The sequence below is a fragment of the Bos mutus genome, chromosome 15 (assembly GCF_027580195.1).
Source record: "Bos mutus isolate GX-2022 chromosome 15, NWIPB_WYAK_1.1, whole genome shotgun sequence".
Lineage (NCBI taxonomy): Eukaryota > Metazoa > Chordata > Mammalia > Artiodactyla > Bovidae > Bos > Bos mutus.
The window spans coordinates 23,830,358-23,856,283 of NC_091631.1; the positions used below are offsets into that span (position 1 = coordinate 23,830,358).

The 25,926-nt window shown below is 41.2% G+C and overlaps 1 protein-coding gene across 7 annotated transcripts in view; it reads left to right on the forward strand.

The window, feature by feature from the left end:
* Positions 1-25,926, forward strand: part of BDNF (brain derived neurotrophic factor) — a 40,699-nt gene that overhangs the window by 4,775 nt on the left and 9,998 nt on the right. The window lies entirely within an intron of this gene.

Here is a 25,926-nt window from a genome sequence, read left to right on the forward strand (position 1 = left end):
AGGGGGGCTCCCCTAGCCTAGCTCTGCCCAATGCATGTGAATGTATCCCTTTAATAGGGTAATTGCTAACTTGTCTCAACTTGTTGTCAAATGATTGTTATGGTTCCCTCAGTTTCCACTAATTGCAAAATTGCTGCTTAATTGAAGGACTCTCAGCCGTCTAGTGCAGTCATTCAGCCACCAGCAGACTCTGTAATCTCAAGCTGTGAATTGCATTTTAAAAGAGGAATGGAGGAGAAAATTCCGGGGAATTCTAGGTTTCAAACGGCTAGCTGTTGCTTCATGGAGGAAGAAATCATTTGAATGTTTAACTGCATTGTGATGAATTTTCTTTATTAGGATGAATAACATGCCCAGATGGGCTTCAGAATTAAGTGAACTTCTTGGTTACACTCTGCATCCATTTACTCTGTTTAAGATGGAGTCACGTTAAACAGTAAATGATGTTGGCAAATGAAATCCGTATGTCATTTGTACATGGGGTTTAACCCTAGGAAACAGTGGAAGCCTTTGGTATTTTTAAGCTTAGACATGTGCGTCCTCAAAGTCTCCTTAAACTTCCTCTTAAGTCATAAAATTATTTGCTGCTGCTGCTTAGTCACTTCGGTTGTGTCTGACTCTGTGTCACCCTATGGACTGTAGCCCACCAGGCTCATCTGTCCATGGAATTCTCCAGGCAAGAATGCTGGAGTGGGTTGCTATGCCCTATTCCAGGGGATCTTCCCAACCCGGGAAGCAAACCCTGGTCTCCTGCATTGCAGGCAGATTCTTTACCACTGAGCCACCAGGGAAATCCTAGAATTGCTTAATCGTAAATAATGCATCTCTGGCTTTCCAGAATACTCACACCAAAGGCTTAGAAAAGTCATGGACCTAGTTATTAAATATATGGAATCATTATTGATGATAGATATGGAACAGTGGAGTTCACTAATATATAGACTTGGGAAAACTTACGGGGGTGATGGAGTGGTAAATGGGCATGTTTTCTAAGTGAACTGGAAGGTATTCTTGTTTCTGTAAGAAAAACATGAGTATCTTGTCAAAGAAGTAGTGTGAGAGCTTTCTTTAAATGTAAGTACTCAAATTCAAGTACAAACTCTGCGACACTACGCTTTTGGTGAAACAAATCTGACCCGATAACACTGGATGCTAAGAAGTGGCTAATTGCACTGATGTCTCATCTGTACATTGTCTAAAGTTTAAGCATGGGTTTCATTAGATGAATTGGGGGGTGGGTGTCGGACAGCAGAGTGACTGGGGGTGGGGAAGCAAAGTCATTTCACAAAGTTCCATGACAGCCATCATAAAATAAAAGTTTATTTCCAAAGAGCCCAGAGAACAACATGTGTTATGCAGTTTTCCCCAAAGGTTCACTTGAAAAAACTTTTCATTGGTTGTCATGGTAGTAATGTCCTGATTTTGAGAGCTCGCAGAACCTAGTAGCTCTTAAATGTGCTTTCATCTTGGTTCCTTTGGTCTGGCTGAAGCTTTATGATGCCCCTCTGTGTTTCTGACATGCGTCTGCATTTTAAAGGGAGGAGGTCAGGCAAAGGAAGATTCCTTAACTCTAAGACAACATAACTAGGAAATGTGTAACATCAAGTGGTGAAAAAGTCACTTTACTTCAAAAGAGCTTATTGAAATCAAACTGGAAGGCAATCTGTCATTTAATTACAACTAGTACATATAAAATTAAGATTTATATGATGGAAATAGAAAATAAACGGACAGTTGGAAGGAATTTAATCAACTCATCAAAAGTGGAATAGCGCCACCTAGAGAACAAAATCACCAGCTTTACCAGCCAAACGGCTTCTGTGCCATATGAGCCTCTTTTCCAAGACTATGGTTACTAGGATTGCCTTGCCACCCTATTCAGATTTGGTGAGTGTATGTGTTGGTAGGGGTGTGGTGTTTGTGTGTGGGTGGTTTAGGATGCACTTGGGGTTGTAGATGAGATTTTTAAAACAGGCAGATACATACCTCAATATCTACACCAAGTCCTTTTAGTGTTTTAATAGTAGCCAAATGTAGAATAACCCACCAGGAAGAAGAGCTGGCCTCCTTTTTAACATTTTTTATTTTCAACGATATATGCTGAAGCACTGAGTACAAAGGTTCTGATTTTATTTACTTGCTACAGAGAGTTCATTGCCCTTTCTGAGATATAATAACACCAAATAAATTGAATAGAATGACCTTAAGAATGCCTTTGATCTATGATCTAATTTTAACTTTAATGATTTGAGAATAAAAAAAGGGTCATATATGTAGCAAGACTTTAAACACCAAAAAAGTAAGGGGGAAGGTGGAAGACAAGGAGAAGGCATTGTAAGAGCTGCCTCAACCTTAGATAAACCTATACGTCTGAGCCAGCACCAAAAATTTATGGAACCAGGAACCAGTCATTAAAATTAGCTTAAAATTATTTGATGCCAAAATCTGCATTTCCTTCATTTTTGCGTGCTTCCGCAGTAGTATCCAAAATGGTTCTGGTCGTAGAAGAAACACTTCAACAAGTATTGTTGAATGAACAAATAGATTGATTAATAGCTGCCTCAGATTCTGACAGTGTGAACAATGAAGAAACTTTGTAATTACAACAAAAAATATTTTTTGCTGGCAGAGAGGCAGAAATTGGAGGAAATAAGTGTAATATTTTTGTTTTCGTGGTAGGTATTATAAGTGTCCTTCAGTTGGGTGAATTCTGAAGTTGCTTGTGCACAGTTTGGTTCACTCATAAAGTTGTCATGCTTGGAACATATGAAATGTTAAAGCCAATTTAGATAGTAGCAACTATAAACCTGTTGGTAAATTTTCACTTAATGTTTTCAATTTGAGGTACTGGTGGCGATGCTGATCATTGTGCTTCAGGGAACAGAAAACAGTGTATGTTAAGTGAGTGTCAATTTCTGGTAAGCAGATAACCAAAGGAAGGTATTATATTGTCTGTGCATTGTGTCATGCATAGGAGCAATCAGGTGCAGAAAACTTAACTTTTCAGGAGAAAAATCTATATTTCTCACACATACAGAGAGAGCGAGATGGGGGGTGGGGTGCGAGAGGGAGATAGAAAAAGAAGGAAACTCATAGAGTAAAATTTTTGCCACATGGCATTTAGTCTAATCACTCTTGGTTTGGAGCTGTTACCATCAGCATTTGCTGCCTGTTCTGATACTTGCTTTCTGCTTTTGAAAACTGAACCTATGCCCAAACTGAAACAAGTTTCCCTGAATTTTCACATGTTCATTTATTTCTTGAATTATGGGGAGTGTTTTTAAACACAGATAAATTTCTTTTACATCACACAGAATCTGAAGGTCGAGAAATTTGCTTCACGCTGCTGGCAGAGATGCTTGGCGGAGTCCCAGGCCACATTCCTAGACCAAACTGTTGAAGGTGTTCTCTCTTATGCAACATGGTGAAGGCACATTCAGCCTTCTCACGCCGGCTGATAATGTATCTGAAGGCACAGACGATGTGCTTATCATTTTGAAACATAAAGCCAGCAGGCGTTCTGTTGAATGATAGAATCTGGATCAGCTAAATGTAAAATACTATGATTAGTTAGGTTAAAAGTCAACTGTAGAAATTGAGAGAATATGGAGTTGGGACCAGATTCGGGGGGCTGACTTAGACTGCACAAAGGAAACTCAGAAGTTTTAAACAGCCGCCGGCTATGAGTGTGAGACAGTGGTGTGTCTATATGGTGATGGGGGTGGAGGGACTTGGATAGAACTACTGCCGTTTAGGGCCTTCCAGGCAGCTCAGTGGTAAAGAACCAGCCTGCCCATGCAGCAGACCCAGGAGACACAGCTTCAATCCCTGGGTCAGGAAGATCCCCTGGAGGAGGAAATGGCAACCCACTCCAGAATTCTTGCCTGGAAATTTTCGTGTACAGATGAGGCTGGTGGGCTACAGTCCATGGGGGTTGCAAAGAGTCAGATACGACTGGGCGCACGCACGCACACACACACACACACACACACACACACACACACACACTCTGCAGTTTTGGTCTGCAGTTTTAGTTTGGGGAAACTAATAATTTCCCCCCATTTCTCAAGTAGACTATACATAGAATAGCGCAGGGAAGTCTGCTCAATGTTAAGTGGCAGCCTGGACAGGAGGGAGGTTTGGAAGAGAATGGATACATGTGTAAGTATGGCTGAGTCCCTTTGCTGTCCACCTGAAACTGTCACTACACTAATTGGCTATGCTCCCATAAAAAAGAACAAGTTTTTTAGAAAAAGTATTATCTTCAGTTCAAGAAATGAAATAGGTTGCTTTCGGTACAGCACTGACAAAAGGGTATATATTGAGATCAATGTGACCAGGATGCATAGGAAGTTGGAAACCATCGCAAGTAAGCAATGACTGAGGAAACTTGGAATGGGTAGCCTGGGGACAGGAAGACTTAGGCTGGAATGGCGAATGTATTTTTGTCTTCTTTAGTCTAAATTCACATGATGGTAGCTCCCAGAAGTCTGGGTTAAGAAGAATTCTGAACCCAACCCGGCTCAATAAGAAAGAATATCCTGTCGCTGCCCACCATGTCTGGGGGACTAGGGGGCCGCATGTCTGACTTGTTCTTGATGTCCAGTCTAGAGGACCGTCTTCACAATTGTGAAGAACTGGCATACGGAGGAAAGAGAGAATTTACTTTATGTTGCCCCAGAGAGCAGATCTAGAACCAGTGATATAAATTTAAGCACTGTACGTAGTATCTAGAAGAACTTTCAGTTTGATTTAATTAAGTAAATATCACAGGCTCACCACATTCAAGGCATTGAATTGAGTGAATTTATGATTTAACAAAGAAAGAATATGGAATATGATCAGTTTCCTGTTATAAGCACAGACTGAAACCCTTTTAGAAAGGATGGATATTAACGTGGAAGCTTGGAGTTAGGTATATTCTGAAGTACCTTTGTACTCCTAAGTTTTTTCAAATATATTGGTCATATCATCAGTATGCTCCTTGTTTTAGTTCACATACAATCCTGATGACAATCACGTATTTCTTTGGGTCTTCTGCCTGAGATAGGTGCAGCATCATGAACTGAGCATCAGAAATCCTTCCCATTTCTTTGAAAAGTGCTGGACTTTTGCTTTTTTCATACTTTCACGTGGGTTCTCAAAAGTAGTTATTTTTCCTTTGGATCATACAGAATGGAATGTTTTTAAAAAGAGTCCTGATCAGGTTCAGACACCCAAATTGCTTAAGAAATTAGCTTTTGACATTAGATTTTTTTAGAGTTCAGTAACTGAACTCAAAAAAGCCCACAGCACTCACCTTCCCCTTCTCAAAGTATAGCACCCTCGGCTATTAACAGTTTTCCAAAGAGTTTCCTTTTCTAAATGTAAACTGTCCAAGAATTGGCCCCTCCCTCAACCTTTTCATGTTTCAACATGGATAGATTAACTTTCTTTTTTTTTTTTTAATAACTTATTTTGCTCTTCTGTAGAACAGTCAGAAATTAATTAACCCACATTTAATATGCAAGTTTAGACCAGAGGTTACACTCCTAGGAGTCATGACCATTTTATTCTGCATGGTCTCATCAAATATTCATATTTTCAGTCAGCAAAGCAAGCAGTTTACTGTTTACATACTCTTTAGAGCTTCACATATTTTATAGTTCATGTTGCTGCATGCATGTTTTCTCCTGTTTCAAAGCTTTTCTTTAAAGAAAGTAAAGGTGTTATACATGGGGGATGATTCTTTTATTTATTCATTCATCTAGCATTAATTTAGTGCCCAGTGGGTGCCAGGCACTGGTCTAGATGGATCCATCCATCATCAGGTGCTTCCTAGTAAGCCACTCCATTGATTCTCCCAGGTAAGGCTTCCATTACCTCCTTATATACTCACTTCAAAAGAGTATTTTAAAAAGCTGTTGAACAAATTCTCTGAGTCATTTCAGAACTCCCTGCCTGTCCTGTATTTTCAGTTGTAGATTGTAATATTTTGGAAAAGCTTATGTCACTCTTAAGAGAATAATCTCTTTTTTATATATAACAATTGAGTATCATTTTGTGTTCAAATTAAAGCAATGAAAATGCTTAGACATTGCCTTAAATATTTTGCTATTATTTGAGGCTATTTCTGGAGGAACTCATGTTAATGATGCTGGTAGAAGGCACAGTCGAAGAATTTCTGGACTAAAAATGCCATTCATTTCCACTGGTGTTATGATGGAGTTTTTTACTTACTTACCAGGGCATGTTTGGGCCTCTTAGTTTCCAGGAATGTGTCTTTTATTTGACAGTGTTTATAAATCCCATGTGTTTCCCCCCTAAAGGAGCTAAAATGTGAGAATGTTTCCATTTACAAGAATCTGGTTTCATGATTATGCTGAGTAAGAAAAAGAAGGAAAGATCAGTGTTGTGAATATTATCTTTAAATGTTAGTCAATAATATGTTTAAGTTTAGTAATGGTATTTTTTTTAAGAGTTTACTGAAAACCACTTTTCAATCCATTGGGTGGTCTCCTTTCACCATGAAGTCAGAAGGTGTTTTTACTCAAATATATGGAATAAATAAGAATCCGTGTGTGGTGTTCATGGATCGTGTAAATATGTCAGTGGAACTAGAGCATAGTTTGGCACCATCAACTCAGAAATATCTAACCTCTTGATATACAACAAGGAAGCAAACTCTCACATAGTTCTCTTGTGAATCTCAAAACAAAACAAACAAAAAAACCCCACACACCACCCAACCCAAAATTAAAAACAAAAAACCCACAGGACCAGGAAGTGGTAAGAAATCCCATTTTCCTGCTAATACCAAACCTACAGCCGTGTTTCTAACCTTCTCTTTCACTCCTGAGCAGGGCAATCAGATTAAACTGTAAATCCTTAAATACAAAAGAATAAGCCGTAAGTACATAATGACAGAGACCTTTGCTTGCGTTCTTTGAGACAAAACCAGAGGAGTAGACACAGATCTTCTAACCTCCAAATTAGTAGTATAGGTGTAAATAAGTAAATTGTAGGACTGGATTTTTCTCCTTCTGACAAAATCTCCAGTAGAACCCCAATGTATAAAACAAAATAAACAGTGCTGGGCTAGTTGAACTATAAGTGGGAACAGCAGAGTCCTGCCTCCTTGACCTTGACTTTGCCCCTTGCAAGAAGCCTCTTGATACTCTTCTCTGCAAAACCCAGTTGGAAAACTGTTGTTCTTGAGAAAAGTCAATAAGTAGAAATCCCCAAGTCCTAAATCTTTCTTCCCTCCTCATGGAAATGACTGTCCTGCCCATTCTTGCAGCCATTCTCTCAAATTCAGGATTGTGTTCATCCACTTGTTTAAATTATTCAGAAATGGTAACTCGGTAACTTAGATATGGATATGTGAAATTTTCCCTACTGGATAATTTTTGGAAATAATCATAGACATGTAATGGCTGAGAAGCAATGCAGGATGACCTTATCTTAAAGATTTTAATAATCATTTAAGTTTATCATAATTAATAAAATTTATCATTAATAAAATGATAAATTAATTTTAATGATTTATTAATTTATCATTAATAAAATTTATAAGGAATTCCCTGGAGGGCCAGTGGTTACAGGCTTTCACTGCTGGGGCCAAGTTCAGTCCCTGGTCTGAGAACTAAGATCCCCGAAGCTATGTGACACGGCCAAAAAAATAAATAGAATTTATTTTAAAATGTTCTTCCTAAAATACAAGTGTATTTTTCTGGTTTTCACATCCCTGGCAATGATTTTCTTAAAACTTGAAAGTGTCTATTATTCCAGAGTATTTGATTGTTCTTCAAAACTAATCTCATGTTGAAATTTAGGGGAACCCTCGCCATCACTGCTTCAAGCAGTATCCGAGGTTTTGATAGCTTGTCCTAGTACAGTGCCCCGGTAGGCATTGGTACTGGCACCAAAATGTAGTTGACTTGGCATCATTAACATTCCTACATGAATTTATTGTCATATGTAGGTAAGATTGTATGTACATTAAGTCACTTGGGTTGTGTCTGACTCTGTGACCCCATAGAAGGTAGCCTGCCAGGCTCGTCTGTCCATGGGATTCTCCAGGCAAGAATACTGGAGTGGGTTGCCATGCCCTCCTCCAGGGGATCTTCCCGACGCAGATATCATAACCCACATCTCTCACATCTCCTGCATTGGCAGGTGGGTTCTTTACCACTAGCACCAAGGTTGTACATTTCAGTAAAAATCTTGTCCAAAGGTATAGTGTTCCATACATTAAGAAAATGCATCCACATGTTCCACTTGATCCTATAAATAACCCTTTGAAAAAAACTGGGCACATCTTATTCCCATATAACAGTTGAGGAAACTGAAGCTTGGAGTAAATAACTTGATCTAAGTGGCACAGCTATAGAACCAGAGCAAGGATTACAGCTCTGTGATCCTAATCCAGCCCTCGTACCATCACACAGGCTCTCTAAACCATGACCTGCAGAATTCAAGTAAGACATCATATTTCACCCTTGTTAATGTGAGTGCTTGGCACAGATGGAGACCAGTGTCATCACCGTGACCTCGTCTCTGCTCTCTAGAGAAGAGATTGGCAAAAAGTGATGGTGGGAAGATAAAAAAATGTTTATTTTAAGGACTTTTTAAAGTTCCTTGTTTTAAGGAAATTAAATACTTGAAGAGAGAAAAAGGGTATGTCTTGTTCTTTGAGCTCCTTAGTAATCATTTTGCTTAAAGCTGAGGATCCTATAAGTGAACTATTGGAGAGCATAGCATGGAGCAGTGGTTCTTAAAGATGGTGATCATCAGGGCCTTTCCTTGGTGGTCAGGTGGTTGGGAGTCCGCCTTGGAGTGTAGGGGACGCTGGTTCAATCCCTGGTCCAGGAACTAAGCCTGTGTACCACAACTACTGATCCTGTAAGCCCTAGAGCCTGTGCTCTCCAACCAGAGAAGCCACTGTGATGAGATGCCTTGCTGCTGCTAAGTCACTTCAGTCGTGTCTGACTCTGTGTGACCCCATAGACGTCAGGCCACCAGGCTCTCCTGCCCCTGGGATTCTCCAGGCAAGAACACTGGAGTGGGTTGCCATTTCCTTCTCCAGTGCATGAAAATGAAAAAGTGAAAGTGAAGTCACTCAGTTGTGTCCGACTCTTAGCGACCCCATGGACTGCAGCCTACCAGGCTCCTCCATCCACGGGATTTTCCAGGCAAGAGTACTGGAGTGGGGTGCCATTGCCTTCTCCAGAGATGCCCTGGCATCACAACAAATAGTAGCCCCTGCTTACAGCAGCTAGAGAAAGTCCGCGAGCCACAATAAAGACCAAGCACAGCCCAAACTAACTAACTAAATAAAAAAAAATTTTTTTAAAAGGTGATGATCATCAGAATTACCTTTGAAACTAAAAAAGAAAATTCACAGAGACTTCTCTGGTGGTCCAATGGTTGACTCCGTACTTGCAATGTAGAGGGTGCGAGTTCAGTTTCTGGTTGGGGAACTAAGATCCCAAATGCCACCCAGTGTGGCCAAAAAATAAACATTAAAAAAACAAACAGATATCAGGTCCTAGTCCCTGAGATTTGGAGGTTTGGGCTGCGGCTTGGGCATGTGTTGTGTTTAGAAACTTCCACAGGTGGTTCAGACTTGCAGGAAGGTTGAAGAATTGCTGAGCTTGAACCCGAATACATTTTAAAAGACCCATTTACTTCGTCATCCAAATACTTGGATTTGAGCATGGTTAGAAGGGATTAGCAGCCTTGTAAATAATCAGAAACTCCAAAGCTTTGAAGTGGGAAGCCTGTTGAAGATAATCTCCTGACTTGAAAGTTGTTTCCTAATCACAGACTTCCATACGGCAGCAGAAGGCCTGGCCCAAGGATGGAGTAGGATTCTATGGCCACCACTTACTTACAAGGTCTGGGACCTTGTACAAACTACATCTAATCTCTGTGCCTCAACCTCCTAACAGGGTTGCTATAGGGATTGTTGTTGTTTAGTCACTAAGTCGTTGACTCTGTGTGACCCCATGGACTGCAGCATGCCAGGCTTCCCATGGTGAAGGATTCTTCACCATCTTCCAGAGTTTGCTCAAACTCGTGTCCATTGAGTCCATGATGCCATCCAATCATCTCGTCCTCTGTCACCCCCTTCTCCTGCCCTCAATCCTTCTCAGCATCAGGGGCTTTTCCAGTGAGTCAGTTCCATCAGATGGCCAAAGTATTTTAGTTTCAGCTTCAGCATCAGTCCTTCCATTGAGTATTCAGGGACATTTGACCCATGTCCTTTAGGATTGACTGATTTGATCTTTCTGTCCAAGGGACTCTCAAGAGTCTTCTCCAGCACCACAGTTTGAAAGCCTCAGTTCTTCAGCGCTCAGCCTTCTTTGTGGTCCAACTCTCACATCCATGCACGACTACTGGAAAAACCATAGCTCTGACTATATGGACCTTTGTTGGCAAAGTGATGTCTCTGCTTTTTAACAATCTGCTTATGTTTGTCATAACTTTTCATTTAAGGAGCAAATGTCTTTTAATTTCATGGCTGCAGTCACAATCCGAAGTGATTTTGGAGCCAAAGACTTATTATTGAGACTATTAAAAATTTTATCAGTGGGCTTTCCCGTGGTCCAGTAGTAAGAATCCACCTTGCAATGCAGGGGGACATGGGCTTAATCCCTAGTCCGGGAAGATCCCATGTACCATGAACAACAAATCCCACGTGCCACAATTCCTGAAGCCCGAGCGCCTAGAGCCCATGCTCTGCAACGAGAAGCCACTGCAATGAGAAGCCTTCATAGCACAACGAGCAGTAGCTCCCGCTCTCTGCAAGTAGAGAAAGCCTACACACAGCAACGAAGACCAGTAAAATTAAAAGAAAACTTTATTAGCATGCTCCAGGTCTAAATCTGCTTCACTTTGTTCCTGCGGTAACAAGACCAGAACCCTTTTGTTGTCATCTTTGGAGGCTAATTTACTTACTCATTGACTTTCTCTTCCTTTCATCCATCTAAATCCGACTCATTGTTTAGACTCATCTCGAATTCGACTTCCTCTGGAAAGACTTCTGCTCAAGAGAAACCTACCCTATTTGGATTCCTGAATCATTCACAGTCTCTATCTTACAATAGTTAATTATATAAGCAATACTTGTGCAACTGTTAAACATTGGGTACCTTCTCTGTATCAGGTTCTCTGCTAGGAGCTGTGGATGTGAAGTTTAGTCTAGAAAAACATTCTAGAATATCCTGCTTAGGATAGTCTGTGACTTTAAAGAAACATTTCTTTCTCTCTCTCTCTCTTTTTTTTTTTTCGGTATACCTTAAAGGTACATTGTGTTTTTATTTTTAATTTTTTTAATATTTATTTATTTATGGATTTTTGACTGCGTAGAGTCTTAGTTGTGACGTGCTGGGTCTTCCTGCAGCCTGTGGGATCTTTCATTGCCGCACACAGTCTTAGTTGCTTCATGGCTTGTGGGATCTTAGTTCTCCCACCAGGGATTGAACCCCTGTCCCCTGCTTTTGGAAGGCGGTTTCTTAAACAAGGCCACTAGGGAGGTCCCTAAAGAAACATTTCTTAAATAGAAAGTTCATGAAACAGTCTCAGCCTGGGACCCTGCATCTCTGGAGCTGATGATTGAGTTTCATTCCATTGCTCAATAGATCTGTGATCTTGGGCAAGTTACTTAAATTCCTTGTGTCTAAAATAATGAAGGAAATCCTCTTCCCTCTCCTGTGTTTCCATGAGGGGACTTGATCTGAGGTAGACTTCACTTTCCCTTTTCACTTTCATGCATTGGAGAAGGAAATGGCAACCCACTCCAGTGTTCTTGCCTGGAGAATCCCAGAGACAGAGGAGCCTGGTGGGCTGCCGTCTATGGGGTCACACAGAGTCGGACACAACTGAAGCGACTTAGCAGCAGCAGCAGCAGTAGGAAATAGGCCCCACTGCATTTTCTAACACAGCTTTCCTAACATGACTCTGACCCTGTATTATTCCCATTTGGCATCTTATTTCTATTCTGTTCTCAGCAGAAAATCCCAAGGGGATGAGGTGTGGTTAACCCAAACATGTACTAGTGGGAAGTTGAAAAGAAGTGGTAATTTTTTCAAAGTTGAATGAGCTATATGTCCCAAGGAAGTTGTGTTTTAAGTTAGGTTTTTTCTTTTGTGTATTTTAATCAAAAACTTTTAAGCAAAAGCTTTATCTCTTATATTGTCTTTAGTCTCCATAGCGCATAGCTGACTGATGTGCACATACAAAGTAAGGGGTTCCACAGCTATTTGCTAAATAATTTAGCATGTCTTTTTCCCTGGAAAAGATAAAGATTCCAGCATTGTGATATTCAGCTAAAAAAGCACTCTAAATGGGAAATTGGTTCTATGTAAATATTCATAAATGAGCCTTTTGGTTTCCAGTTTATAAAGCTCATCAACTCTGGACTTTTCGTGGGTCCTTCATGGGTAAATCCCAGAGATTCACCTTCACTACATTACAAGCAGGTAATACAATCTTTTAGTCTCTGAAACATGGTCTATTGTAAACAAAAACTTGTACTGACAATTTCCTATTCTCTCTCACCTTACCTTTCTTTACATTTTCTCTTCGGGGAATCCCCATGTGCATACATCAATTACAGTGTGTTCTACATTGAACCATAATTGTCTGTAATGTGTCTAACCTGTTCTCCACCCCTCACCCTCCTGCCCTGCACTTTAATAGTGAAGTCCTCAAAGGCAAGGATTCTGTCTCATTCCTTTTGGTGTTCCCAGTATCTGTGCTCAGAGAATGTCTAGTAAATGAACAAAAGTTAAAATGTCGATTTTAGGAGAATGCTACGTCATAGTCATCCTAAGTTATAGTCACCCTAAGCTATAAATTTGACAAGTTGACATCCAAATAGAAGATAATCCAGCCATAGAAAGATGATGACCTTTGTAGCTGTGAAGGGAGAAGAGGCCAAAATGTAGCTTTAAAAATATTTGTAGGTTTTTTTCCTCATGGAATAAACATGGAGTACAACTTAGTTTCCTTCTCATGAGGAAATGACAGAAACATAGCCTGTTATGACCTTCAACTTCAATCAAATGACCAGAGCTCTGCTGATGAAATATGAGCTTGTATCCTTGACCCTGACATATACCTTGGAGGTGTTAACGCATTGTCCCTGTGTTTCTATGAACATTTTTTTAAAGAATTGTTTTTGATCTAGTGAATCTCTAACTCAGTATTTAACCATATAGACCATTTAGGGGTAACATTGAAACACCTCCCTTGAAAGCTATTGAGTTAGCTGGGAGTGCACCCACTTCCATAACCAATTTTTTTGTTATATTTGAAAATCAGTGAGGATTTAAACTCAGGATTCAGTCACTTGAAGAATCTATTAAGAGTTACCAAGTTAATTATTCCTACTTTACAAGAAACTTACTTGAAATGGTTTTCCTAAAACAAAGTACATCTAAACTTTGTAAGTTCTTAATAACCTGTGCTGAATGAATAAATGAATCCTGAACTAAAACAGAACACATTCTGATTCTTAATCAGAGGTAGTTTAAGCCTTTTGTGCAAGAGGGGACTCTGACTTGAAATAATACAGGATAGTAAGCCTCCTAGAGAAATTTCTGTAAGGAAACATGGTTGATTGTGAAACATGAAGCTGAAAGTGAGAGGAGATGGCATTTGACCCCAAGCAGCCTGAGAACATCTCAGCAGGGTTCATCGAAGTCATTAAGTGGTGGTCTCAGAAAGCATGGTACTGTTTAGACCACCTAGACCCAGCTGGAATCAGGAACTTGCCCAAAGACCTTCCTTAATCAAAGCAGAAAGGAGTTCTTCACTTTCTTCTGAGTTCCAAAGAGGCTTCTGGTTTCCAGGCATCTAGATGGCAGTACCAGGTTAGGGCACCACCAGTGAACTTCCTCCTGTGGTTATTTCCTACTTCTTGGAACGTTTTACTTCAGGAAGGTAAAGGAAAGCAACCTTGGGGTTTTCATGATGAGTTTAACACTGTGGTGCAGCTTTGGCCATCCATTTCATAGGAGATCTGCTTTCCAGATGATGTTCAGATGTACATATGGAGATGAGTGTTTTTTTTCTTTCTTGCCTTTTTAAAGAGTTTTTTTTTTTTTCATCCTGTTTCTAAATTTGGGGTGTAAGGTCCTCCAGGGAGCATTTTTAAAAGTATCTGAAGTTTGCATCTGATTTTGGAGGAAAGTTGGAGGCCTACCTGCATGTGACAGACACACGGCTCCAACAGCTACACTGATTGCAAAGATAAGGGCCATCCTTTTGAATCATTTGTTTGACATTGATCATGCGTCTGTATTCAGGTCTGAAAGTTTGCTCCATATATGTTTCCCTGATTTCCCTGTTGAGGCTTCTGGATTTTGCAGTATATTCTGTTGCAGATGACCACATATGGAGTCATTTAACCACGTGTTTTTCTCTTCAAAGTCTTTCTTTGGCATTCTACTCTTATGTTCCGTTTAATTTAGGTTCCGTCTTTTAGAAGTTTTCTTTCTTCGCCACCATCTGACTTTGGGGAATGGGTCTCATTCTCCTCCTATGTTTGGCCATGGTCACCACTCAGCTTGGTGTTATGCTTAACTTACAAAGGTTCTTTATAGGATTGCCCTTTGTTGGTGACCCTTGGCATGATGCTGTGGCAGGTGGGGTGAGAACTCTAACCCTCTGCCTGTCACAGAGCTGAGGCAGCAGAATCCTTGAATGGGCTCACTCAGGAAGGTTCACCCACAAATTTGTCTACTTTGTTGGTTAAAAAAAAAAAAAAGGCCAGTTATCAGCCATTTCATAGGGTCAACTTAATAGCAAGTGGGAAAAGTAGGACCAGAACTCAAATCTTCAGCCCCTAGCCCCAGAGACTGTTTTCCACATCCAACCATTCTACTTTAGACTGGTTTCTTCCAGGGAAATGTCCCCAAAGTTGATATGGGTTGCCCCCGCCACCCAGAGTTTTTCTTTAAATATATATATGTTATATGGACCATTTTTAAGATCTTTCTTGAATTTGTTACAATATTGCTTATATTTTTATGTTTTGGTTTTTGGCCACGAGGCACATGGGATCTTAGCTCTCCAACCAGATGTTAAACCCCCTGCACTGGAAGGTCAAGTCTTAGCCACTGGACCACCAGGGAAGCCCCCCTTCCCCCGACCCAGACTTTTTATTTTAGTTACCACCAGGCACCAGAATTCTGAATCTCTGAAGTGTCTGTTGCATCAGAGCATTGTAAAGGATTCTTTGGGGCCAAAAGTGAAGCCTCTAGGTTAAACATTTTTTTAATTGGTTATTTTTTAAAGTTTTTGATAATTTATTGACATGATTCAAAAATCAAAATAGTATTAAAATGTGTGCATTGAGAAGTCTTGTCCCACCTGTGCTGTGCTCACTTGTAATCCCACCTGACACATACTTCCTGAGGGGTGGTTATTTGTTTCCATCTCATGTGAATCCTTTACAGTGTGTTTATATGGAAATACAGATAAATATGGATATTATTTACATTACCCCATTTTAAAGCAAAAGATAGTATGTATATGTATACATGTGCTGATCTGTATCTTGCTTTTATTTCCATTTCAGTATATGGAAGCTAACTTGTTCCTTTCAATTGCGTGAATTTATTATGAATATGTACTATAGTTTATCTATTTTCCTTTAGCTAGAAATGGGGCTTCTTTTAGTTGCTATTCTGTGCTTTATTGCAATTAATAACCTTGTGTATTCATCATTTTGTACATATGTACCTACTTGTTGCTGCTGCTGCTGCTAAGTCGCTTCAGTCGTGTCCGACTTTGGGCGACCCCATAGACGGCGGCCCACCAGGCTCCCCCGTCCCTGGGATTCTCCAGGCAAGAACACTGGAGCGGGTTGCCATTTCCTTCTCCAATGCATGAAAGGGAAAAGTGAAAGTGAAGTCGCTCAGTCATGTCCAACCCTCAGCGACCCCATGGACTGCAGCCTTCCAGGCTCCTCCATCCATGGGATTTTCCAGGCAAGAGTACCTACTTGTTACTGTAGATTTATTCTCAGTAGACTTGCTGGATCCATAGGGAAATTCATTTAAAATTTTGATAAATATTGCCTTATTGTACTGCAGGAAGGTCTTGAACTGTTTGTGTAGCCACCATTGGTAAATGAGAATGCCTGTTTCAGTACCAGCCTTACCAACAGAGTGCATATTAGTCTGAAGGATGAGAAACAGGAGGGGACCTTATAAGTGAGGTCTCTGTCTCTTCCCTGGCCCCTGGTTTGCAGTGGGGATGCTGCCCAGTTCCAAGAACTGGTGCCGGCATCAGTTCCAATGGAAATAATGCCTCGCCATGGCCGTGGGTTTGGGCGGCTCTAGTGACACACGTGGAATGGACCCACGTTGCCACTTGCAGAATTTCCTGCAGTGGAAAGTTACACCTGCATTCATTATTCACCTAATGGCAATACTGGGTCGAAAGAGCCCAGCAGTGTCTGCTGGGGCAGAAAAGGCAACTGTCCCACTGCAGCGTGCTGCGTACCCTGCTTTCAACACTTGTTTCCCAGCTGCTAACCTTATTTCTTGGAGAATGCAATGGCACCCCACTCCAGTACTCTTGCCTGGAAAATCCCATGGACGGAGGAGCCTGGTAGGCTGCAGTTCATGGGGTCGCTAGGAGTTGGACACGACTGAGCGACTTCACTTTATTTTTTCACTTTCATGCATTGGAGAAGGAAATGGCAACCCACTCCAGTGTTCTTGCCTGGAGAATCCCAGGGACAGGGGAGCCTGGTGGGCTGCCATCTATGGGGTCGCACAGAGTTGGACACGACTGAAGCGACTTAGCAGCAGTAGCAGCAGCAGCAGCAACCTTATTTCTAGGAACTGAGTTCAAGAGAGAGATCCCAAATCACAGTGGAAGTCTCCCTAAGCTTGAAACTTTCATTCCCACGGGGACGCTCTTTTGAAAACTAATTTTGCACTTCCCCTGAGAATGGCAATCCACTCCAGTATCATTGCCTGAAGAATCTCATGGACAGGGGAGCCTCGGGCTACAGTTTATGCGGTTGCCAAGAGTCAGATACAACTGAGCAACTAACACTACTAGTACTAAGTCCTTTATAAGATAAATTAAAACTATAGGATACAATGTTACAGTATTGCTAGACTTCTCCAGCTGTAGGGAGTTTCCTGCATGATGCAAATAGACTATCCTGTAAATGCAAGATTTATACCCTAGACAACATCTCCAACTGTTGAAGAACATACATATATTCCATGTCATCTTCGCAGGACTCTTTGGCATTTTCACTGGTAAGATTGATTCTCCATTAATTTTCTCTGTGAGTTCCTGAGTTTAGGGGAAAAAACTCCCTTGCATTCCACTGCATAGAGAAGTTTGCCAAATGAAACTGGCAGGATGGTTATTCAGTCCAAATGAACCTTCTTCTTTCTCATAATTTGTGATGGGGCCACTTTAAAGCAGAAAGCCACTCCTCTTCCCCTGTGAGGACCAGTTGCACTTGGGGAGTTGATTGATGACTGTATCTGGCTACACGAGAAACACGAAATGATTCCTGGGCATAAGGGTGGACTGCCAGAAGCTGGCTGACACACCACTGACAAATGTAGATACACATTTTCTTTTGTTAATACCTGTCAAGGCTTCACAACAGGCATTTCCAGTTTTGTTCTCAGGTTCCTTACGGCTGCTTCTCTAGAAGCTTGCTCTCTTCTGAGGGCTGACTATTGCCAGAAGCAAAGTGTTGTTTTATGCCATCAACATCTGACCCACCACACACATTCAGGACATCATCCCAGGTATATGTTCTGCATCCGCTCTGTGGAGCCATGGGGTCTGTTTTGCCTAGTCATTCACATGGAGGGCCTCAGGGTACCAGCTGGGTGGCAGAGAAGATGCATGAGACCTGCATTCCATTACCCTTGTTCCTTTGGCTTTTTGACACGATGGTTCCTATTAGCACAGTCTGAGAGTCCGCTGTTCTGTCTGCACTGGACCATCTGGTCTCCTGTCTTTGGGGCCCTAACTTGTCTGAACTGCTCCCTGAGGATAAATTTAACACTCTCTAGCCTTACTTTCACTCCTGTCTCAGACCCTCAGCTCTACTCTTTTTTTTTTTTTTTAAATTTTTGACTTCACTGGATCTTTGCTGTGGTGCTCAGGCTTTCTAGTTGTGGAGCATGGGCTTGGTTCCCTGTGGCATATGACATCTTAGTTCCCAGACAAGGGATCAAACCCGTGTCCCCTGCATTGAAAGACAGATTCTCAACCACTGGACCACCAGGGAAGTCTGCCCTCAGCCCTGTTCCTGAAACAGGAAAAACTGCATGAATCAGAAACGGGGTAGCCTAGTTTGCCAGGTCTCTACACTTGGAAGGGATCAGGTTGAGATACTAAAAAGAAAGGTTTTTATGTCACAAGTATTTTTTAAAGGCACTCGGGTGCTTCTTGATTGAAGTCATTCTTACTCATGTGGAGTTGACAGGCGTGGCCTTGGTAGCTGTGGCTCCTAGTCTGAAAAGCATGTGGTTCTTTTCCAGTGCCTGAAGAGACCTCAGGGGGAAATGTCCAGCAAATTCCTGCAGAATTTTGACACTCTGCCTTGTTAAGTATGCATGTATGGTTGGTGCCTTGAGGGATAATTCAATATTGGGAAGAGGGTAGCGAGGAGGAAACCTTAGGCTTATATTCAACCTCTGTGGAATTAGCATGTAAACAAACTACTTATCAGGAATGATCACATGGGGCTTTGCTTAAATAAATAAGAAACTGGGGCAATGGACCTCCCTCAAAATATAAGACACCACATCCACATCTGACCCCGTATGGATAAAAGCACGCGAGCCAGCCGGGTTCACATTCCATTTCCACCACATGCCGGGCATATGGTGTTAGGCAATATGATTTATAAATCTCTCTGAGTCTCAGTGTTCTCAGCTGTAAACTTACTATTCATAATTAGATTACCTCCAGAACCAATAAATGTTAGCTATTATTTTAAGTCACTTTCTAATTCGAAGAGAAGTTTGACATTACTTATTTAATGTAATGTCCCAGAGCATCTTCCCCAAATCCCCACTATATACACCGCTACCAATACTGTATGTCTTTATGGTACTGTGTGGAAACACAGCCTTCCTTACCTTGCTTAGATTAAATATATTAGTGTTAAGAGTTTGCATGTCTTATGTAGGAGTCAATGTTGAGTGAAAAGGATTGGAGGCAAGCAGATGTTCTCACAGTCCTCATACTCATGAAACCACAGACTTGAATGTTTCCTATAGGTACAGTCTATGATGTGGGTATTTCCTGACCAGCCATATAGATCTTTTGCCATCTGAGATGTTAGTATTTTCCTTGTATCTTATAGTAGCTCTGGAGCACAGCCAGTTTCTAGAATAGGTCCACACCTGGTTCATTATGTTTCGGGCCCACAAACTAGATTCCTTGTGCTCTTCAAATGAACGGTGACACACAGAAGGGTTAGGGGCTGGGGTGAGGGCAGTGGGCGGGGGACTGCAATTATTCTTGCTCCTGCATTAAGCTACAAATAATGAGCACTTTCCTGTGCTTTACAGTAAGCAATTAAAAGAAATTATAGTTAGATGCAAAAATAACCCGAAGGACAACTCTGTGTGTGGAGCCACCAGTTTGCACCGTTTGTGGAAAAGGTTAATCCTCGTGAACGCGCGGAACACTGTGTTGCTACAGAAAGGGTGGCGTGTCCACACACGTTTCGGCCTCTACCCACACGCTCCTGTATATGACTGTGCATCCCAGAAGAAGGGCTGTGGAGTGTGTATTGGTGCTGCAGTGGAATTTAACAAACTGATTCCTGAAAATGGTCTCATAAAGGTGAGCTTTTCTTCTCTTGCTCACTTTATCTTTCCCCTAGGATTTCTTGGTAGTGGCTTCTAAAGGAATGTTATTCTTTTGATTCTAGAGGCAACTTATCCGTCCACGTTCTTCCCCTACCTGTTTTCACCTCCTTTGCTTTGTTAAAAATTAAAATTTTGTGTATTTCCAAGGATGGGGTCTAATCTAGAGGGAGATCTCTTCATCCATCCTATTCTCTTTCCACCCCTTCTGACTTAATGATGTTGAAGCCTTCCGGTTTGGACCTAAAATGGGTCTAATTGTGTGCAGATATTCTTTATGGGAATTGCTCAGATAACTAATTAACCACAGGCATACATTGGGTATGGAAATTTCCAGGAGCACCATCTGTGGAAACACTGAGAAGGGCATGCCTTTACCGCAGCTCTGGGGTCCATTAAGAGCGTGTTTGTGTGGCGACGGTGTCGAGTGGGTGTTGGCTCACAGCTGTCAAAGTCCCCGTAGCATCTCCTGGCAGAAACTCCAGAGTGTCAGTCCAACAGCACCCTGAGAGCAGCCTGTCGATGTGACATTGCCACTTCCGAAGAAAGAGGCAGAAATAGGACAGACGGGTCTTAACTTTCTTCTCTGCTTTTTTTTTCCAATTGTTCTGGCATGTTCCCAGTCTTCACATTGTGGCAAACTTCTTAAAGAGGGCTTTTCTTCATCCTCTGGTTTGAGTTACTGCATGTTCTCCCCTTAGGGACAGAGAATGCAGTTGTGTTACCCCTGCATGTTTTTTTAGTTAAAGCATGCTCCTTCCTGGATCCAGAAACTGGAAGAAGATCCGAGTTCTGTGCTTTCACGACAGCCCCTGTCAGTAGGTGCCACCGCCTTGTTTAGGGAGGCAGTCCCTAACAGTGCTGACATCTGTGTCAACTCTGTGGGGCTCAAGGTGGATCTCCTGGGAGAACAGGGTCTGTGGCATCTCAGCCCCACCCATTCGCCAGTGATTTAACAGCCACATTATCGGGGTTCTCCGTGTGAGTCATTTGCATTTGTACCGGTGAACTTGGTGACTTCTTGGGCTTTGGAAATTAGCCATCTTTTCAGTCCTTTGTAAAAAAAAAAAAAAAAAAAGCCTGAACAGTGGACCAGTCTCCAGTTCTGTTTATGAAACTACCCCATCAATTTCCTGATAATGTCATTCAACTCAAATTTTTTACTTTTCTTTAGAAATCTTTTTTTTTTTAAATCATTTTTGGTGCTTCCATCTTGAAACAAATGATCCTAGATGCTGGAACTCAATTGAGAAATGGGTTGCTGCTGGGTACCTTATTGAAATAAAGACCGACTTGAGTTGTGGAGGGGATTTTGATGCTTTATACTTTGAGTTGGACTATTTGCTGCTGCGGCTGTTGTTTTTGTTTGTTTGTTTGTTTTAGTCTCACCATTTGGCTTGCAGGATCCTAAGTTCCTCGACCAGGGATTGAACCCTGAGCTTGAGCCTCAGCAGTGAAAGTGAGGAATCCTAACCACTGGATTGCCGGGGGATTCCATGTTGTAGTCTTCTTTTGTGAGTTTTTGTTTTAATTTCATAGTACTTGGTAGGAGAGAGCTGGATCTGTTTGTTTTAGGACAAGCCTAGAAATAAGACATCTCCATTGAGTGGGTGAGTCTGTTCTTTCTGCCTCTGTTCCATTATTTCAAGACAGAAGAACTTAGAAGGATCAGAGACATCTGGCTGAAAATATTTGCCTGGAAATCTACTAGCTGCTGTAACTAGTCATATCATTTCCAGTGTCATTCTGCTTGAGTCACTGGTGTTAAGGTTGCAGTGATTAGGGAAGCCAATTATGCTTGCCCTTGCCTTGTAGCATTGAGATAAAAATTAGCGACTGAGTGGAAGTCCAGATTTAGGTCAGTAGTGCTCTATAAATTTTCATTCAACCTGTCACATTTATAGGTATCCTGCACTTTATGGTATAAACACAATAGTGGAAAAGCCAGTTGACATAAAGGGAACCCAAATTTTACTTAACGTTACAGAAGCAAAACTACTTTCCCACCTAATAAATGTCCAAACAAAACAAGTTGAACCAAGGAAGATACTTAAGTTGATGTTAACCCTATCATTTCTGTGTCTTATCACTTAGTCCGGTGCTTCTCTACTTTTAATAAGTATGTGAATCACCTTGAAGTTTATGAGCCTTGTTGAAATGCAGATTCTGACTGAGTGGGTGTGTGGATGGGATGGAGGCGGGGAAGCCGAGAGTCTGCTTTTCTTACTAGCTCCCAGGTTTTGCTAATGGTATAGGCCTATGGATTCCACTTTGGAAAGCAAGACTTCATTTAATTTCAGCCCGTGGAAACTGATCCCATACCTCTATTTCCTAAAACTTATTTCAGGCTCCACAGGTTTTTCCTTCTGTTGTAACAGATTGGAATTGCATTAATACACTTAGCTTATAAACGTAGCACTAAAAAAATTATCTGAAGTTTGAGACTTTAGGTTGCATGAAATAAATTTTATGAGTAAATTTTTTCTGTAAATTCAAAGCCTGTGTGATTAAATATAACTTAAATGCCTATGTTATAATGAGGTTTGCATCTCCTTATTTACTATCTCCACAGTCATTTCCCTTTGTAGGATAATTTTCCCTATGATTTCACAGCATTTGTAGAGATCAACACTTGATAATTTTTTCAGGCCCTTCCTTACACAGTGGATTACTAAAACTTCACAGCACCAGGTAGACAGTGTCTTCATAATTAATATTACTGTCTATCCTGTGTGGAAATTTGATAAATAATTCCTTGCTTTTGGCCTTTTAATAGTCAGAACATTATTAAATATCAACTTTATTTTAGTTCATTATGACAAATTCCACCAGAAATTCTAAGGAAAACAAAATCCTATTAATAATTAAAGAGGTTAGTTTTTTAATTGAATGTTAACTGCCATTTGGTTCTTATAATCTAACAATTGGTAGTTTTTTAAAAGCATTTTTTAAACAGTCTACTTACTTGATATGCATGTGACTTGCATATGCTTGAGACTTCTTTATTAGAGGCTAGAGATGTGCCCTGTTGGGGCAGTATTAGGGTGCAGAGCATGGGTAAGACTGCCAGCTCTGGGCGGCTGTGGCTTTCAGGGATGCTCCCTTGGTTCTAGTAGAACAGCAGGTTTCCCAGCGCAGTAATGATGGGAGCTCTTGGAGACCTTCACACGGTGACAGCTGTGCCCGGGGTTAGACTGCCAGGTGGGATGTTTTCTGCCCAGACTTGGTTCATCTGCCAGGCATTTTCTGTCTCTTATTCCAAAATTCATTCCATCGTTGTCACTCACTTGAAGTCTTACTGCTCTTATTTTAATTGTGCTCAGTCGCTTCAGTCCTGTCCAGCTCTTTGCGACACTTTGGACTGCAGCCCACCAGGCTCCTCTGTTCATGGGATTTTCCAGGCAAGAATTCTGGAGTGGGTTGCCATGCCCTCCTCCAGGGGATCTTCCTGGCCCAGGGGTAGAATCTGAGTCTCCTCCATCTTCTGCATTGCAGGCGGATTCTTTACCTGCTGAGCCACCAGGGACGCCCCTTACTTTAACTGCACCTCCCTACTTTACTTGTGCCTCCCTAAAAACCACGCAAATATTGCCAGCACAAAGGGAACGGAGTCATTTAGCATGTGTGAGGACATAGTTTGTGCAAGGTACTGTACAAATTGCATTCTTTCAGAAAATGCCTAATCCTTAGCCTAATGGAGAATATGATCTAGTTTGACTCCTGGATAAGGTAGGTCTCCAACCAGTGGAAAAAAATCATTTTTCAGAAATAGGGTGGTAAATACAAAGAGTGAATAAAGGACCAGAGTTATACGGCTTTCTATCAAAGAGTACATCTACATATTAAATTTATGCTTCAGGGAAATATACTTTCTTTTCACGGTACTCACATGTATGTATCACTCTGGGTTTGAACTAAGAATCAGCAGTTTCTCTGGCACTCCTGGTGAGGCTAATGTCTCCAGGTGTCACTCGTCACCATGGGCATCCTTGGGGATCAGAGAGTAGTGTGAAGGACTGTGTTTCATAGGAAGTATAATCAGGTGCTCTTGGACGTTAACTATGTTTTGGTTAAAAAGAACTACATTTTTAAAGGAACTTTCTTCACAGCTTTGGAACATATACATTATCAGATATCATTTACTGAAATATTTATTAGTTTCAATTGATTGGTCATTCAGGTAAGTAGGTGAACGTCTGAGCTTTTCCCTCTCCATTTTATTTGTGGATTCCAGCGACCCATTATTTTAGTTCAGGAATGTGAGGTATTTCTGTTTTTAAGTCTTCTGGGCTAAACAACATGTACCTAATGGGCAAACGATACAAAAATAATGCAGAGGGATGGAAGAGTCTAGTCCCTGTAAGTGAAAGCCTGGTTTTCCTTTGGAATCTGAGATTCTGACCTTGTTCTATCAGGGGACCCGCAGCGAGTAGATGAGTTGATTAAAAACTCTGGTTCTCTTTCCTCTTAGATGAAATGGGGATAATTATAGTTACCTGCACCTCTAGGGTACTATGAGTCTTAATTACTTAATATTTGCAAACCATTTAGAGATCTTTGAATTGAAAGTGCTGAGCAGTAGAACCCAACTTCAGTGTAATCATAATTGGAATGAGAGTTTATATTCTCGCCTTCCCTCCATCTCTCTCTCTGTTCTGTTCTTTTGACCAAGACAGACATGGCTTGTGGCTACCACCTAGCTCTGCATACTTCTCTCTAACCCCTTTGCTTTTGGCAACTTAAGCCTAAAAACACATACATAGAATAAGTTAAAAGATATGTCCAGACTTTTAACCCCTACTCCATATGTACTCCTTAATATTTATTTTCAAAGCTCAATAGCCACTAAGAATAAAATCAATTAATTAACTTGTCTCTTCCAGTGCATCATTTCTTTCAGTTTCTCCTACATATGGTGATAAACTGAACTTCTCAAAGCATTCCTCCCACTCAGAAACTCTGGTTGATTCTTCCATGCTTGTTTGGCAGGTTCCAAACTCTTGAGCATCACCCTAAAAGAGCCTTTCAAAACCTGTCAGTCATTCACTCTTATTCCTCACTGTTCTAGAACTCTTCTCCCCAGAAATGTTGTTGTTGTTCAGTTGCTAAGTCATGTCCAGCTCTTTGCAGCCCCGTGAACTGCAGCACACCAGGCTTCCCTGTCCTTCACTATCTCCCTGAGTTTGTTCAAACTCAGATCCATTGAGTCAGTGATGCCAACCAACCATCTCATCCTCTGTTGCCCTCTTCTTCTCTGGCCCTCAATTTTTCCCAGCATCAGGGTCTTTTCAAATGAGTTAGCTCTTCGCATCAGGTGGCCAAAGTACTGGAGCTTCAGCTTCAGCGCCAGTCCTTCCAATAAATATTCAGGGTTGATTGCCTTTAGGATTGATGTTTTGATCTCCTGGCAGTCAAAGGTACTCACAAGAGTTTTCTCCAGCACCACAGTTTGAAAGCATTAATTCTTTGGCACACAGACTTCTTTATGGTCCAATTCTCTCATCCATACATGACTACTGGAAAAACCATAGCTTTGACCATATGGACCTTTGTCAGCAAAGTGATGTCTCTGCTTTTTAATACATTGTATAGGTTTGTCACAGCTTCTCTTCCAAGGAGCAATTATCTTTTAATTTTGTGGCTGCAGTCACCACCCGCAGCAATTTTGGAGCCCAAGAAAACTGTTTCCACTGCGTTCCCATCTTTGTGCCATGAAGTGATGGAACCAGATGCCATGATCTTAGTTTTTTGAATGCTGAATTTTAAGCCAGCTTTTTCACTCCTCTTGCGCCTTCTTCAAGAAGCTTTTTCATTCCTCTTCACTTTCTACCATAAGGATGGTATCATCTGCATGTCTGAGGTTGTTGATATTTCTCCCTGCAATCTTGATTCCAGCTTGTGAGTCATCCAGCCCAGCATTTTGTATGAGGTACTCTGCATATAAATTAAATAAGCAGGGTGACAATATACAGCCTTGATGTACTCCTTTCCCGATTTTGAACCAGACTGTTGTTTCATGTCCAGTTCTAACTGTTGCTTCTTGTCCTGCATACAGATTTCTCAGGAGGCA